Source organism: Canis aureus, chromosome X, assembly GCF_053574225.1.
Source record: "Canis aureus isolate CA01 chromosome X, VMU_Caureus_v.1.0, whole genome shotgun sequence".
NCBI lineage: Eukaryota > Metazoa > Chordata > Mammalia > Carnivora > Canidae > Canis > Canis aureus.
The window spans coordinates 101,202,542-101,219,125 of NC_135649.1; the positions used below are offsets into that span (position 1 = coordinate 101,202,542).

At 35.1% G+C, this 16,584-nt stretch overlaps 1 long non-coding RNA gene across 1 annotated transcript in view; it reads right to left on the reverse strand.

Annotated features, from left to right (window-relative positions):
• The window catches only part of LOC144307780 (uncharacterized), a 43,615-nt gene extending 27,360 nt beyond the window's left edge, over positions 1-16,255 (reverse strand). Inside the window, exon 1 of the long non-coding RNA XR_013374496.1 lies at positions 16,117-16,255. This is a non-coding gene — a long non-coding RNA (uncharacterized LOC144307780). The remainder of the gene's footprint in view (positions 1-16,116) is intronic.
• Positions 16,256-16,584: the final 329 nt, after the last annotated feature.

A 16,584-nucleotide genomic window follows, 5' to 3' on the forward strand; every position in this document is an offset into this window, starting at 1 on the left:
TAAGGTGTTTGATGTTTGCTTTAGCATAGCAAGGTACTTAATTTTTTGAACAAATCAAAATATGTATAATGAGTAAATCTTAAAAGAGTTTAGACAACCTCTATGTCTCCACGTGGAAGTTTTCAGAAGTCTCTCATGAAAAATACCAAGGCTCTATCGTCTTCAAATATATACAGCACTTTTTTTCCCCCTCAAAAGTAAATTCTTCTATTGAGTCTACTTCCAGGGAATTTATCAGCAAGATTATTTAATATTCTTGCAACAGTGAATCACTGTGATCCTTTTCATTGCTTCTCTCTAGTTCCTTTGTAGGATCATTGACTTTTCTCCCTTTCATTGTTTTCTGATATCACAGCAAGTAGGGACCTTGCTTATGCCTACAGAAAATTAGTATTGATAGAATTATTTGCCAAAACCTAGGAAGTCGCTGAGCAGATGCTTAGTCAAAGTCATAGTTTTTAAGAAGCAAAAAATCTTGGATCAAAGGAAATTCAGGATGTGAAAGGGTAGTAAGAATGAAATAGGAATTCATTAATAATGTGCTTTTCCTGTAGTAGGTGCTAAACCAAAATTTTGGACTGTTGAAGGCATTACACTCAAAAATATTCTTTTTCTTTATCATCATGAAAAAACATTAGGTATTAAATAAGATAGTAACCCAATTCTGTCCTTGACCTCATAGTGTCTCAAACAGGTTAAGTTTTTAGAGAACCAAGTGAAATGTAATAGTTGGGAAAGCTATTTTTTAAACAGATAAATAATACCCAACCAGGGTGTCATGCAATCAAATTGCTTAACTTAGTATCAAATGTCTGCTTGTAAAGTTTCCCCAGCCCATCTTTCCTGAGGTTTATACATCTCTCTCTTGTTGCTCAATACAAGCAAACTATTAGATTTCCCATTCCTCATGGACAAAAAAAGTAAATTGTATTAGTAATTTATTTGATCCTGAGGCACAGGAAATCTATGTGCTAGTTCGTTTATAAGTATGTATTTCTCTCTCCATTCTCTCAGTGTGAGTAAACTCTTCAGTTTTCAGACTCTTCCTACTTAAAGAAATGAGAGAATATATGCAATCGTATTGTAGGTAGATTTTCTGCATAACTGACACTGTAAGTAAACTTATAAACAAAACAAATGAAAGAAATCATTCCTTTTCTTTAAGTCTTTCCCTATTTTCCTTAACCTAAAACATTGTTTGGAGGGTGTGAATGGAGGAGAATAGCAAAAGGAGGAGGTGTGAAATAATTTTTGAAACTTATCAAATAATAAAATTCAAGGAGGAATTTAAAAAGATTGAGCAGACCACATACATACTTTTAAGATTTATGTATCTCCAAGGTAAAACTGGCACTAAAACTTTGAGTCAAAGTGGAAGACTGAGCATGTGCATTAATTTCTCTCTCCAATTCCAAATACATTTAAAATGCTCAATAAAACATTCAGAGAGTATTAAATAAAAATATATAGATGAATGCACAGGCAAAACTGGGATTTTCAGAGTACTGGTAATAAAGAGGTAACACAAAACAGAAATTGGAATCTGTAGTGTTAATGGTTTGCTTCATGACAGAAGTGGAAGCCACAAACCCCAAGTGCTACTAGAAGCCAAAAGCCCAGACTATGTTTCTTGTTTCTGAGAAGGAACCTACAAGTCTCTGCCAGCTATGTATATGCTTTTTTTTTTTTTTTGTATATGCCTTATCGCCAATGATAAGCTATCTGGCCCATATCTTGGGTTGAAAAAGTTATCTTTGGAAAATGGGAATTCTCAGTTTGACAGTGCTGTGGGTGTGGCCCAACAAGTACTATTCACTTTACCTGGAAACACTAGGCCTGAATATTAACAACTGAAGTTTCCAGGTACTCCCATAGAAAAGATGCCCAGTCAGATCACACAAGGGAGAAAATTCTGTAGAAGAATAACTTTAATGGAAGGTGAGTTTACAGATAGGAAAAAAAAAAAAAAAAACCGATGCAGAGCCCAATGCAGCAAAACAAATTTGGCAGACTCAAAAGCTGTATTAGGGTTTGTATCATTAAAAAGTATGTCTAAAGCAGCATGATGTTTTCTAAATACATTTTATTGAAAACATCTGCTTATTTTACTTTAGTCTAAGAATATTTTATATTGATATAAATATTTAATATTAAAAGAATATTTATATTAATATTTTATTAATATTTATTAATATTTAATATTCATGACTGCATCATGATTAAAGCATGTATATTACACACTTACTAGCTTTGTGACTATGGAGAAGTTGCTTATCTTCTCGATGGGTCATTTTTGTTAGCTGCCAAAGGAATTTTGTGAAGATTAAATAAATTACTTAAAGTATTTTTGTGCCTTCTGGCACATACTAAGCACTCAATAGATGTAAGTAGTTAGAGACAAAAATTGTTAACAGTTATCTCAAGGACATGGGCTGTAGCAGAAAAGAAGAAAGAGGACTTTTCCCAATTTTTGTTGTCTATATGTATTATTTTAATTCCTTTTGTACAAGTTTTTATTAATTGTTTAGTAAAATGTAGATTAAATGAATTCTGATACCCTCACTTCTTCGGTAATAATTATAAACAATCTGGTTAAAAATAAAAAAGAGAATCACGAAACAAAAACTCCTCCCACAAGATACTTCCATTCCACAGTTCACTAAGGGAGAAGTTAAAGGAAGAAAATCAAAGTACTGGAGAGAAACAAGAGGGTGACTAGTGGCCCTATAACAATACCTAGATAGAGTGAAGGTGGAAGACAAGTCAGACTCAGGCTGAGGAAAAAGGCCAGTAGGTTCTGCAGTGTTGATAACAGTTGGGTCATGAGCAACTGTTAACTAGAGCTGTATGTTTCCCTGTTCTCACCCCTGAACAGAGTACTTTGATTTACTAGTCATTGCACCTACCTGTTCTAACTCTTCTTTATCTTTAAACCTTTAAAGTCTCAAGCTGTTTGACAGAAACAGAAAAGAGATTTTGAAGTCCAAAAATATCAAAGGCAGCAGAGAAGGCACATCGCTACACCAGTAAGAAAGGAATAAATTTCTAGAAGTCTCTAACAGTGGCCAGAGGGGCCATGACATCTGAATAGTTACAGGAAATGATGGAAAGGTTGAGAGGGCTAAATTAGGTAAGTTTGCTAATCTCTGTTGATGTTGATGACTCTAGTCTTGAAACTCATTTCTTTCTTATTGTCCTTGACACTCTATTTTCGCCTTCACTGACTGTTTCTTCTCAACCTTTTATTAAACTTCAGTGGAATGGGTTGCCCTCAGAATTGAAAGAGTATCCAGGGCTAAACCTATCTGCCTTGTTTCTCAACATGTAATGCTTTAGCCTTGTGGCTGTGAACAACATCACTATTGTGACAACTTCCAAATACACATCAAAATCCCTGAATTCTCTCCTGAGCACCAGGCCTATAGACGCAATGGCTCACTTAGCATCCCCATTTGGATATCTAATAGGCATAGGCTTGCCAGAATTAGCAATATTTGGGGTAGACTTATATAAAAAAAATTATTCGTCATTTATTTGAAATTCCAATTTAACTGGGTATCCTGTATCTTAATCTAGCAAACCTCAATCTTAATATGCCTAAAACAAATTTCTCACCTAAAGCAATAAGAACTCTTGGTTACATGGGAGAGAAATGAGCTCTAACTTTCTCAAGCATGTGAAAGCTAACTTTTGGAATGGATAACGGAAAGGTCTCAGAATCAATCTGGCTTCAGGAATGGGACTTGGTTTCTCAATCTACCACTTACCCTGGCTTGTCTCTGCATTGGCCTCGTTCTCTGGCATGCTCTCCCAGTGTGGTAACCTCCAGGTATTCCAAACTGAAATCCTACTAATTTATCACTCACTTTATTTCTAAATAAATAAATATGGTGCTTTTTCAAGAGCACCATATTTCCATTAGTTGAATCCAAAACCTCAGCAATGCATTCGACTGGACCAGGTGTGGTCACTAAATCGTTTTGGTAGAAGATTTGAAAATACTCATTGCCACACTTGCATCTCATATCCATATCTGACCTAGAAAGTGGAGAAAGTCCTACACAAACAACATAACTAGGGAGGAAAAGGGAGAATCATCAATAAAAAATCAGAATGGTAAATGTAGAAGTTGGAATGGAAGCCGAACAGGAGAAAAATAACAGCTATCCTCTATATTCCCCCAATGTACATGTGCAACAGGCAAAGTTCTTTAAATGGTCAAGTAAAAACAAATTGGCAGTTTTTAATTCTTATGTATTATTCACCCAGAATATTAATCTAATGCCATCTATTCTACTTCCTACATTTATTTCAAATTAGTCCAATTCTCTCCTAATGTAGGTAGGTAACCACCATCTTATTCCTAGATTGTTGCCATTATCTCTAATTTGGGATTCCTGCTTCCACCCTGTAAAATCCATTCTCCTTACAGCAGTAAGAGGAATTTTTAAAAAACAAAAATCCAATTGTGTTATCTCCTTGCTTAACATCTTCCCATGGCTTACCTTTACACTCTAAAACCCTATGTGATCTGGTTTTTGCATAAGCCTAGACATCAATTCATATACTTCTTTCACTGAAAACCCTGCTTGTATTACACCTGGTCACAGTGATCTTAATGTTTTTTGTTTTTTTTTTTTAATAAGCCAAAGGGATGCATCCCACAGAGCCTTTGAATTTGCTGGTTTCCTCTACTTGGAAAAATGTTCCTTTGTCTGTAGCTGTCTTTTCTTATCCCTCAAACCTCAAATCGAAGCCCATCTCCTCCAAGATTCCTTCCCTAAACACTATGTAAAGAAACTGTCCAGTCACTATCATATTTCCTTGTATATGCTACACAGTACATAACACTAAGACATTATCTTGTTTATACAGTTTTTCACTTTTTTGTTATCTACCTTTAACCTCCAGAATATAAGGCTCAATGTGGAAAACTTGTCTTTCTCCACATGGAATCTTCAGAATAAACCAGAGCCTGTTTCATATTAAGTCCTCAAAAAAATATTTGCTGAATAAGGACATTAAAATATGAGTGTAAGAACTATTGTTAAATTGATATTTTTGTTTTGTGTCTTGGCCATATCTTAAAATAGGTTGAGTTGCTTCAACATTAATTTAGAATAGTCCTATAAGGAAAAACTGAGAACTCCAAGTGTGTAACTTGATGATACAGGTGGTCTAGCAAGGTGTTATCAAATAAAAAGGAATATTTTCCCCTAAAGTCTACTTGTCAAAATCTGCAATAAATCAGAGGACTGTGATTATATTATTCTACTAATTATTCAGAAGATAAAATAAGACTATAGGAGTTAAGACTATTTTTAGTGAAAGAGATTGCCATAAAATGTGTGACAGTATATAAGTGATCTTCAAAGAACCTTTATCTAGTGATGTTGCAAAGAATGAGATAAAGTTCAGAAAAGATTAGATTTTGTTGTAAATTACTTTACTATCCAACTAGTAGAGAATTACGAAAAGATGTAATCCATTACTTTAGTAAGGATTGAATTCTTTTGAATATGCTCTTATATGAGGGTCAAATGCAAGAGTTAAGTACTGGGTAATTAACCTAAGGGAAGTAACCTTGACACAGATTAGGGATCAGTTGAGTGTGCCCTCAATTATAAACTTCTTTTGATAAAATTGGGGTCAGTACTGAGGCAAGAAATCTTTGGTATTTAGAAGTGCATACCACAACATAGAAAATATCAAAGTAGATAGTGCATCCTCCATAATTACTTCCAGGAGAGAGGATTATATATTTTAGAATATTAATGAGAGCATGTTTTGTGGATTTGGTTAAATTTTTCCTTATTTCAAAAAAGGATGCAAAAAGATATATAAAGGATAAAACAGAAAGATTGGAATAGAAATTTCTAGTGTACTTATCAATGAAATTGAAAACTATAACTATTAGACTTTAGGAGTAAGAAGCCTTACACAAATTAGAGATTCAAAATATAAAACTTCTATGTGTGATAAATAGATCTAAAGCCATTTTATAATTTTTTTTCATCTCATTCACTCACTTATTCATCCAGAGAATTAATTTTTATTGATTGCTTAGAATTTTCAGGCATGGTGCTAGGGCACAAAGGAAGATAACTAGAAGAATGATATAATTTTTATATTTTAGACCATTTGGTTACTGTGGAAGACATATATAAGTAAATAATTGCAATGAAACAATATATCTAGGCCCAGAGTAGAGTTAAGGAGGACCTTTTCTGGGAATTTTAAATAATGGTTTAGATAAGTTGTGCCACATAGATGAAGCCTGTCTTCTTTTATAAAAGAACATTATAGGCAAAGCAAGACCCATGTTCAAAATCACAAAGGAAAAACATAGCATTGTGGCATGTATTGGGGAACACACATTCAATTGATCTTTTTATACATATCTACTCAATATTTACTATGTGTTGGGCATGACTAGAGTCTCAGGGATAAAGCAGAGACTATAAAAAAAATTGAGGCATCATTAGGTAGCTATCTCAGTGGGGCCTGATGACACACTGGAAGTGGGAGGGGAGGGAAAAGACAAATGAAGGATGAGCTCAGTCACAGTAGCAAGAATAGTTTCCTAAGTAAAAATGGATCACAATTCTATTTAGCTTTGTTGCTAACTTCTACATTTTGTATATCAAAAAATTTAATCTTTTCTGCAATTAACTCATTCCTACTATTATTTTAAAATTATAAATATCATCACTGTCTTATCTTCATTTTTTTCTAAATATACAATATAAGGCAAATAATATTCATTCTTTCTTGTCTATTAGCCTCTCTTACTCCATTCATTAACTGGCTGTTTTTGCTTTTGGATCTGCCAAGTACTTGACCAACAATGTCATTCTCACTGCTTTCAATGCTCTGATTAAGACTGGATCAGTTAGTGAAAGGGAATATAGGGGAAGGGAGAAGAAATGTGTGTGAAATATCAGAAAGGGAGACGGAACATAAAGACTCCTAACTCTGGGAAACGAACTGGGGGTGGTGGAAGGGGAGGAGGGCGGGGGGGTGGGGGTGAGTGGGTGACGGGCATTGAGGGGGACATTTGACGGGATGAGCACTGGGTGTTATTCTGTATGTTGGTAAATTGAACACCAATAAAAATTATTTTATTAAAAAAAAAAAGACTGGATCAGTAATTAAAATATCCCAACAAAGAAAAGCCCAGGACCAGATGGCTTAACAGATGAATTTTACCAAACATTTAAAGAAGAATTAATACCAATCCGTCTTAAACTTTCCCAAACAAATCAAAGAGGAAACACTCACAAACTAATTTTACAATATTGTTCTGATACCAAACCCAAAAAGGAAAGTACTAGAAAATTACAGACCAATATCCCTGATAAACATAGATGCAAAAGTTCTCAATAAAATACTATCAAACAAAATAAAGCAGCACGTTAAAATAATAATTCAGCATAATCAAGTGGGATTTATTCCTAGGATACAAAGATGGCTCAATATACAGAAATCAATCAATGTGAAACATTCCATTAACAAGAATAAAAGAGTTGTGTGACCATCTCAGTGTACCCACAAAAAAGCATCTGACAAAATTTGACATCCATTTATGATAAAAAAAGTCTTACCAAATTAAGCAATGAAGGAACTTACCTCAACATAATAAATGCCATATATGACAAGCCCACACCTAACATTATACCCAAAGTGAAAGGCTGAAAGCTTTTCCTCTAAGATCAGGAACAAGACAAGGGTACTCACTCTCGCCTATTCAACACAGTACTGGAAGTCATAACCACAGTGATTAGACAACAAAAAGAAACAAAAGCCATCAGAACTAGAAAGGAAAAAGTAATATTGTCTTTACTTGCAGAAGACACGATTTTATAAATACAAAGTCCTAAAGACTCAACCAAAAAAAAAAAAAACTGTTATGTCTAATCAATGAATAAAGTAAAGTTGCAGTACATAAACTTAACATACAAAACCAGTAGCATTTGTATATGCTACTAATGAATTATCTGAAAAAGAAATAAATTGATCACATTTGTAATTGCATCAAAAACAATAAAATATAAAGAAGTAAATTTAATCAAAGAGGTGAAAGCTCTCTACTCAGGAAAGTACAAGATATTAATGAAAGAAATCTAAGAAGACACAAATAAATGGAAAAGTATCCATGTTTATGGATTAGGAACATTAAAATTGTTAAAATGTCAATACTACCAAAAGCCTTCCATAGATTCAATGCAATTCCTACCAAAATTCCAATAGCATTTTACACAAGCTCCTTGACATGGGTCTTGGTAATGATTTTTTGGATATGACACCAAAAGCACAAACAACAAAATAAATACCAAATGGGACTACTTCAAACTACAAAGCTTCTGCACGGCAGAAGAAACCATCAATAAAGAAAACAATCTACAGAATGGGAAAAATATTTGCAAACCATATATCTGAAAAGGGGTTGATATTCAAAATATATAAAGAGCTCCTACAACTCCATAGCAAGAAAAAAAGAAAGAAAGAGAACAAGCAAAATTTCAACCCAAATAACCCAGTTAAAAATGGGAAAAGGACTTGAACACTCTTCCAAAGAAGATATACACATATTATACGCCAATAAGTACATGAAAAGCTCCTCAACAACACTAGTCATTAAGGAAATGCAAACTAAAACCACAATGAGACATTACTTTATGCCTATTAGTATAGCTACCAACCAAAAGACAAGAGATAACAAATGCTGGTATAGATCTGAAAAAAAGCTTGAACCCTTGTGCATTGTTGGACTGTAATTTGGTACAGCCATTATAGAAAACCATATGGAGATTCCTCAAAAACTTAAAAATACAACTACCATATGATCCAGCAATTCCACTTCTGGGTATACACTCAAAGGAAAACACTAACTTAAAAATATATATGCATCCCCATATCATAGAAGCATTATTTAGAATAGTCAAGATATGGGAACAATCTAAGTGTCCATCAATGGATGAAGAGATGAAGAAGTTGTGGTATGTATATGCAATAGACTACTATTCAGCCATAAAAAAAACAATGAAATCCTACCATTTATGAAAACATAGATGGACCCTGAGGGCATTATGCTAAGTAACACAGAGAAAGACAAATATTGTATGATCTCTCTCATATGTGTATGTGTAATATAAAACAACAAAAAAAGCCAAACTCAAAGAAAATGACATCAGATTTGTGGCTACCAGAGGTGGGGAAGGGGGAGCTGGAAGAAGGAGGTCAAAAGGTACAAACTTCCAGTTATTAGATAAATAAGTATTGGAATATAATGTACAAAATGATGAATATAGTTAACACTGTTGTATGGTGTATAATAAAATCGTTAAGAGAGTAAATCCTAAGAGTTCTGATCACAAGAACTCTTTATTGTATCTACATGGAATAAATGGATATTGTTATATAAACATATTGTAATGATTTCACAATGTATATAAATCAAACCATCATGCTGTACATCTTAAACTTATACAGTGATAAATGTCAATTATTTCTCAATAAAACTGGAAAAAAATCTAGGGTTAAATTCCTTAGCTCCCTCAGAGCTCTACCAAATTAAGATGTTATAAACATTAAAAACCCAGTGCTTTGGGTGCCTGGGTGACTCAGTTGATTGAGTGCCCGACTCCTGATTTTGGTTCAGGTCATGATCTCAGGGTTGTGGGACTGCAGCATCAGGCTCCAGATTCAGCCCAGAGTCTGCTTGTTCTTCTCCCCTTGTTCCTCCCCCATTCTCTCTCTCAAATAAATAAGTAAAATATTAAAAAAAAACAGAACAAAAAACTCAGTGCTTAAATATGACATCAGACAGAACCATTCAAAGTGTAGGGACCTGTGAATGAATTTTATTGGTCTACAATGAAGTAGAGGAAATGGAATCTAAACCTTTAGAAATGTTTATAGCAATCTGACAAGAGTAATTTTATGCTTGTTGATTCCAATAATTTAAGAACAGATTTTTAGTTTGTTTATTTTAGAATATTTTTATAAATTAAGTATCACTCTATTAAAAATTATCCATCTGTGAGAAATTGGTAATGATGTTTAAAAAGTGAATGGACAATGGGATACCTGGGTGACTCAGTTGGTTGAGCTTCTAAATCCGTTTTGGCTCAGGTCATGATCTCAGGGTCATGAGATCCAGCGCCACATCAGGCTCCATTCTTGTGGAGCCTGCTTAAGATTCTCTATCTCCCAACCCTTCTGCCCCTCCCACACACACACTTGCTCTCTCTCTTTCACTCAAAAAAAAAAAAAAAGAGTGAATGGACAAATACAAAAAATCTCGGTACTTTGCTGGGAATAGTTTAACAAGTACACTATGGACACTTTACTGACACTGAAAATGTGGCATTCTTATACTACCACTCTTACACTGCCACTCTTCCAGAATGCCTATTAAATTCTAATTTTCTTCTGGAATTACAAGTTGCAACAAATTATGGCTAAATATACACTTCATAGATCTATCTTCTCTTCCTTAATTTATGTTGAACTTTAGCATGTTCTCTGTGAACATTTTTCTAAAATTACTTATAAACACAATCATACTTAAAGCATGACATTAAAATTGTTACTGTTTCAGAAAAATATATTTTGAGAACCTAGAGCCATAGAGTGTTCATAATTATGTGAGATTGTACCGAAGAGAGTTTATTTGCTTTTGTCTTCCTATTGTGCATGTTTATACTGCTGCAAAAATAAAACAACCAGAAATTAATGCATAAGTGTCATGGATGCTATTTTGAAGGCACAGACTCCTCTGGTAGGCCCAGCACTCCTCATGTTGGCATGTGGGGACTAGGAAAATATCTTTAGCTTAGCTTTCAAAGGGCATGCTCATCAGAGTGAGATTGTAAGACGTGGTTTCAGGTTTAAAGCACATGAGGAAGCTTGTTAGCAGGAAGATAATGCAAAGAGATGATGTCTAAAGGGTGCATTCAAAACCCAAATAGGAATAGTTGTTCAGTCATGCTGTGGCCTACAGTGCTCATATCAGGTGATACTCAGTCAATTTAAGAGTAAATGGTGAAAATAAAAGACTGAACTACAGATGTTAAGTCTATACAAGCATCATTAGTGCCTAATTCAAAACTCTTCAAAAATGCATCTCTATTTTGCTTTAGCATTAAGGCATAGGTCAGCTATCCTCAAGGAATAGCTAACAAAGGGTCATACACAAATAAAAGCTTAATCATAGTTTATGAATTATAAATGTAAAAAATTAAAAATATGAGAAAATACTAAAGATAGTAATCACAAACAAGAAAATACTCAACATTGATAAATATTTTATATTTTAAAAAGAGATATTTTGAATCTTTAGCATATAAATAAATTCTCAGAGATTCTGATGCAATGACTGTGGGGTAGATCCAGAATTCTGTATGTTTAACAAGTGCCACAATTAGGACAGCGATGGGAAACACCACGAATCCAACATAATAGGCACTAGAATGGGGATCCCTGGGTGGCTCAGTGGTTTAGCGCCTGCCTTTGGCCCAGGGCGCGATCCTGGAGTCCCAGGATCGAGTCTCGCATCGGGCTCCCGGCATGGAGCCTGCTTCTCCCTCTGCCTGTGTCTCTGCCTCTCAGTCTCTATGTCTATCATGAATAAATAAATAAAATCTTTAAAAAAATAGGGACTAGAATGACCTAGGCCTCCATTTTATTATAAGCTGGCTTGAGGCTTACTGCTAGGCCATGTTGTTCTCTTGTTAGATATAAACAATCTCACAGAACACCAACATTACACAAGATGACTCTGAGGCCATGAATAAATTGGGATGTAAATAAGATTACTATGTCACCCACAGAATACCAACATCCCTCTTTCTCAGCTGATCTAAGTGACTGTTGCTTCTTTGCCTATGACAGCTTTATCCCCACTCTATTCTGCCCCCACCCCACCCCAAGTAGGTAAAGATAACCAGTCATAGAATTGCCCTGGCTTACTAAGAGCACCTAATTGAAAGTGAGTCTCCACTTACTTAGACATTTCCTAACATTTCCTTTTTTTTTTCTAACATTTCCTAACCAAACACAAATCCCATAATAAGTCTTTAGTAAAAAAAAAAAAAAAGTCTTTAGTAACAACCTCTGAGATGCCACACATTCCCCATGACGTATATTCTCCCTCATTGCAGTAAGTAATAAACTCAATTTGTTCCACTATGGTTATGTTCCTGGTGGTCTTTGGCTGGAGGGCATTGATGTGCGTACCATAAGTACAAACAAATGTGGTATCAAATATTACCGACATATAGCACTTAAAGATAAACAAGATCACTGTGCAATCCAAAGAGTATCAAAAAAATTCTGAAGCCCAAAGTTCGCTTATTTTTCCAAGAGACTTTCAGCTTCTTGACTGGAGGGACAGTGCTTTCACTATTTGCCTAGTGTCTTCCATTAGGAGCCAGGTATGTAGTACAAGCTCAGGAAATATGTGTGAAAGAAAAAATAAATAACAGGTAAAGAATTTTCCAAACTTGATAAATTTACTAGAAAATAATCCCTCAATCATAGGCAGAATAGTGCCCACCACCAAAGAAGTCCATGTCCTAATACCCAAAACTTGTGACAATATTACCTTACATGGCAAAAGAGACTTTGAAGGTGAGATTAAGTCAAGCACATGGAGATGAGGAGAATATTCTGAATCATCCAGGTAGGCTTAATATAACCACAAGGGTCCTTATTAGAGGATGGCAGAGGGTCTGAGTCAGAGAATATGTTAGGATAGAGGCAAAGGTTGGAGAGAGGGATAGACAGAAGAAAATGTAGAAAAGGGGAAAGATTTGGGGCACCTGACTGGCTCGGTCAGCAGAGCTTGGACTCTTAAACTTATGATTGTAAGTTTGAGCCACCTTCTGAGTATAGAATTACTTAAAAATGAAACCTTTAGAAAAAAAATTAAAGGGGAAGGATTTAAATATGCTCTGAAGGTAGAGGCTTTGAAGATGAAGGAAGAAGTCATAAATCAAGGAATACAGTCGGTTTCTAGAAGCTGAAAAAGGAAAGGAAATGGATTTTTCCCTATATGTTCCAGAAGGAGCATGGCCTTGCCAACATCCTGATATCATGACTTACCACCACCCTTACTGTGAGATAATAAATTTATGTTACATTATGCCAGTAAATTTGTGGCAATTTGTTACAGCAGCAAGAGGAAACTAATATATCCCCAAATGGGAGAAGACACTTTTTAGACAACATTCCTCTATGTCTTAAGATAGATCTACCCATGAGCATTCTTATGGTGAGTCTCAGGGTCTTGGTTATAAAAATGATGAGTCAACCTAGCATTCTCAGGTAAAAATAATATAAAAATCTCTCTTAATCAGAAATCTATAATAACAACATAAATTTAATATACTAAAAATACATTCAAGATATTAAACATCTATAATGTCCTGAATAATTAGCTGAATTGTGAATTCAAATGTAAAGTAAAATATGGATTATATACAGCTATAAATGTGGTATGGCTCTGCTTTATGTGGGCACAAGTGTGAATATATTACTACTAAAAGTTTACTTGATAGTGTTAAAATTAAATACAAAATGGAGACCAGACTAAGAATTCCCTGAGCAGACAAAATCATTTAGGCCATGTCAGCAAAACTAAATCTAGTTTATTTCATGAACCTAAGAGAAACTTAGCTTAGGTTATTTCTTATAAATGCCTTTGACAATAATAAAAGAAACAAGTCATCTTCCTAAAACTGATCTTAGATAATCACTTTTAACCAATCCCCTGCTGTCTGGAAACCCCCACTGTAATAACCAATTACTATAAAGGTTAACAACTTCCTCATTTTTACTTTATAAGACATCCTATAATTTCATGCCCCTGAGATTCCTATTAGTCTTTGAATTTGGAAGCTCCCACTTCACAAACTGTTCTTATAGGCATAATAAACTCTTACTAAATATTATTTAATGATTTGGTGCTTTTCATTTTAGTATTTCTGGATCTTTGACAACAGTGACCCCCAAATATGTATGACCAGGACATCAACCCTCTCAAAAATCCAGCCTCCAACAAGTATTTTACTTCTCTCCAGTGGATGTCATACATCTTCTAAAATTAAGTCAGGGCCAAAGAATACAACTATTGCCACTCTAGGTCTACTAAGGTTATCTAGGTTTCCAAGCAGGGTTCTACTAAGTCCATTTCCTCCCTCCCAGAGTTATATCCTCTCATAAAATTACAACATTTTAAAGGTATTAAATATGATCATTGGGGTCACATCATGTTCTTTTATTTTCTTCCAGAAGTGTGATGACTATCTATCTTTTCCCCTTTTTGCAAGAAAATGAAATCCTCATGGACAACAACTATAACAAATAGAAACCAGACACAGAGAGGGGTTCCTGGCCCACTATTTTTACAGGCAGGCTGACTGAATCCCAGGGTGGAATCAGCTATAATACCCCACAGTAATTCACAATCCTTCTCTCTAAACTATTGAAATCCTTAATATTACTTTAAGTCTTTCCAAACAGCCATGATCCATTGATCTGCTTAAAGTCCTGTGCTTTAAAGTCCTGGGCCATATTGGACCTCTGACTTCAATGTATCAGAACCAATGTACTCTTAATGTCTTCAGTATCTATGTCTGCAGTTTTACAAAGTTATCTTTTAATTGCAGAATGTCATCAATGTTTCTAGTGGTCCACCTATTTCTATTTTTATTTATAACTGCTAAGATTCATTTAAATGCAGACATGGTTCTTCTAACTCATTATGCCCTCCAGGCTCTTTTTTTAAAAAGATTTTATTTATTTGTTCATGAGACACACACACACACACACACACACACACACACACACACAGAAGCAGAGACACAGGCAGAGGGAGAAGCAGGCTCCATGCAGGGAGAGCCCGACCTAGGACTCGATCCCGGGTTTCCAGGATCAGGCCCTGGACTGAAGGCGGCGCTAAACCTCTGAGCCACCAGGGCTGCCTTACCCTCCAGACTCTTCATCTCACCACCCCCACACATACATACAGACATACACATACTCTCTCTACTGATTTCCTCCCTAATCTATTAGCTCCTTTCTAACCTTCAGTGTTCTTTTTTCTATCTGTTCTTTATCATATGATTCATCACCACCATCACTCTCTTCCCCCTTATTCTTGCATCATACATGACTTGTACAATTCCAACCCTAGATAATTGGACCTTTCTCTCTCTTGACTTGGACTACTGATGGCTGCTGGAGAAGTACATTCAGTTATTTTATTGGTTATGCCATAAATCCCTGATTTTCAAAATCACCAGGGCTTTCCTCTATTACATCTTCCTTTCACTTCTAGCAAGTTACCTCCCATTTGACAATCATAATACAAGCTATCAAGGGGAAAAATTCTCCCCCACATTAAGATCTTTTTTTTAAGATTTTATTTATTTATTCATAGAGATGCAGAGAGAGAGAGAGAGGTAGAGAGATACAGGCAGAGGGAGAAGCAGGCTCCATGCAGAGAGCCTGATGTGGGACTCGATCCAGGGTCTGTCTCCTGGATCACGCCCTGGGCTGCAGGCGGCGCTAAACCACTGCGCCACTGGGGCTGCCCCACATTAAGATCTTTATCACCACTCTACAAATTATGTGTAGAGATCCACCATCATTTACATCCCTACCTCTAGCCCAGTCATTTACTAAATAAACTTTTGGCTTGGTAGGCTTAGAGAAATTATCATATATTCTTCCTCTTTCCCTTTCCTGTATCTTTGAGTTTTCTATCATTACTGATTTGGACACTCTTTCCATTTTCCATCCTTGGGCTAAAGTAGGGAATCTAACTTCCTTATGCGCCTGTATATATCTGTTCATTTCTCTATCACAATATTTATTACATAAAATTGAATTTATCTGTTTCTTACTAGACAGTCAAAAATTTTGGAAGTGAGCCATGTGATTACTTTCCTGTTTCCCCTATAGACTGTAAGAATTCAGAAAGAGCATGTCTTAACTCTGCATCTCGATGTTTTTAGTGCCTAGTACATAAAATCTTGTAAGAATGTTTATTGATAAAATATTCAAAGTATTAATGCATGCATGAATTTGAATTCTTCAAGAAATGCCTACCTGTTTCAAAATACCTTTTTCTCCACCTCTCCTGTAGGAAGAATTTTGCAGACCTTGTTCAGAGAGGAAAATAACTCCTTCAAATTGTAGTGGTCCTTATTTATATATTTACATAATGTAGTCAATACTTGGTGGGTCGGCTTTCCTTTAAAATTTGAAAAATAGACAAACATTATTTTCAATATCAACATAAAATGGGTCACACCGGTCATTTCAAAGAGACAGACATCTAGCTTGTTAAACTTGACTTTAACGTGTTTTAATATATTAACGTATTTAAAGAGAGTATATCCAAAGGGAATTCAGTTAGATATGATAGTATAAAACGAGAGTAGAGAGGAGGAGATAAGGATAAATAGATACTGAGGCATTTATGGGTAGTACACTTTCAGGCACCATACAGGTGAAAGAAATAAACACCAATTGAGATTAAGAATTCCCTTCCACTAACAAGGTTTACACAATTCT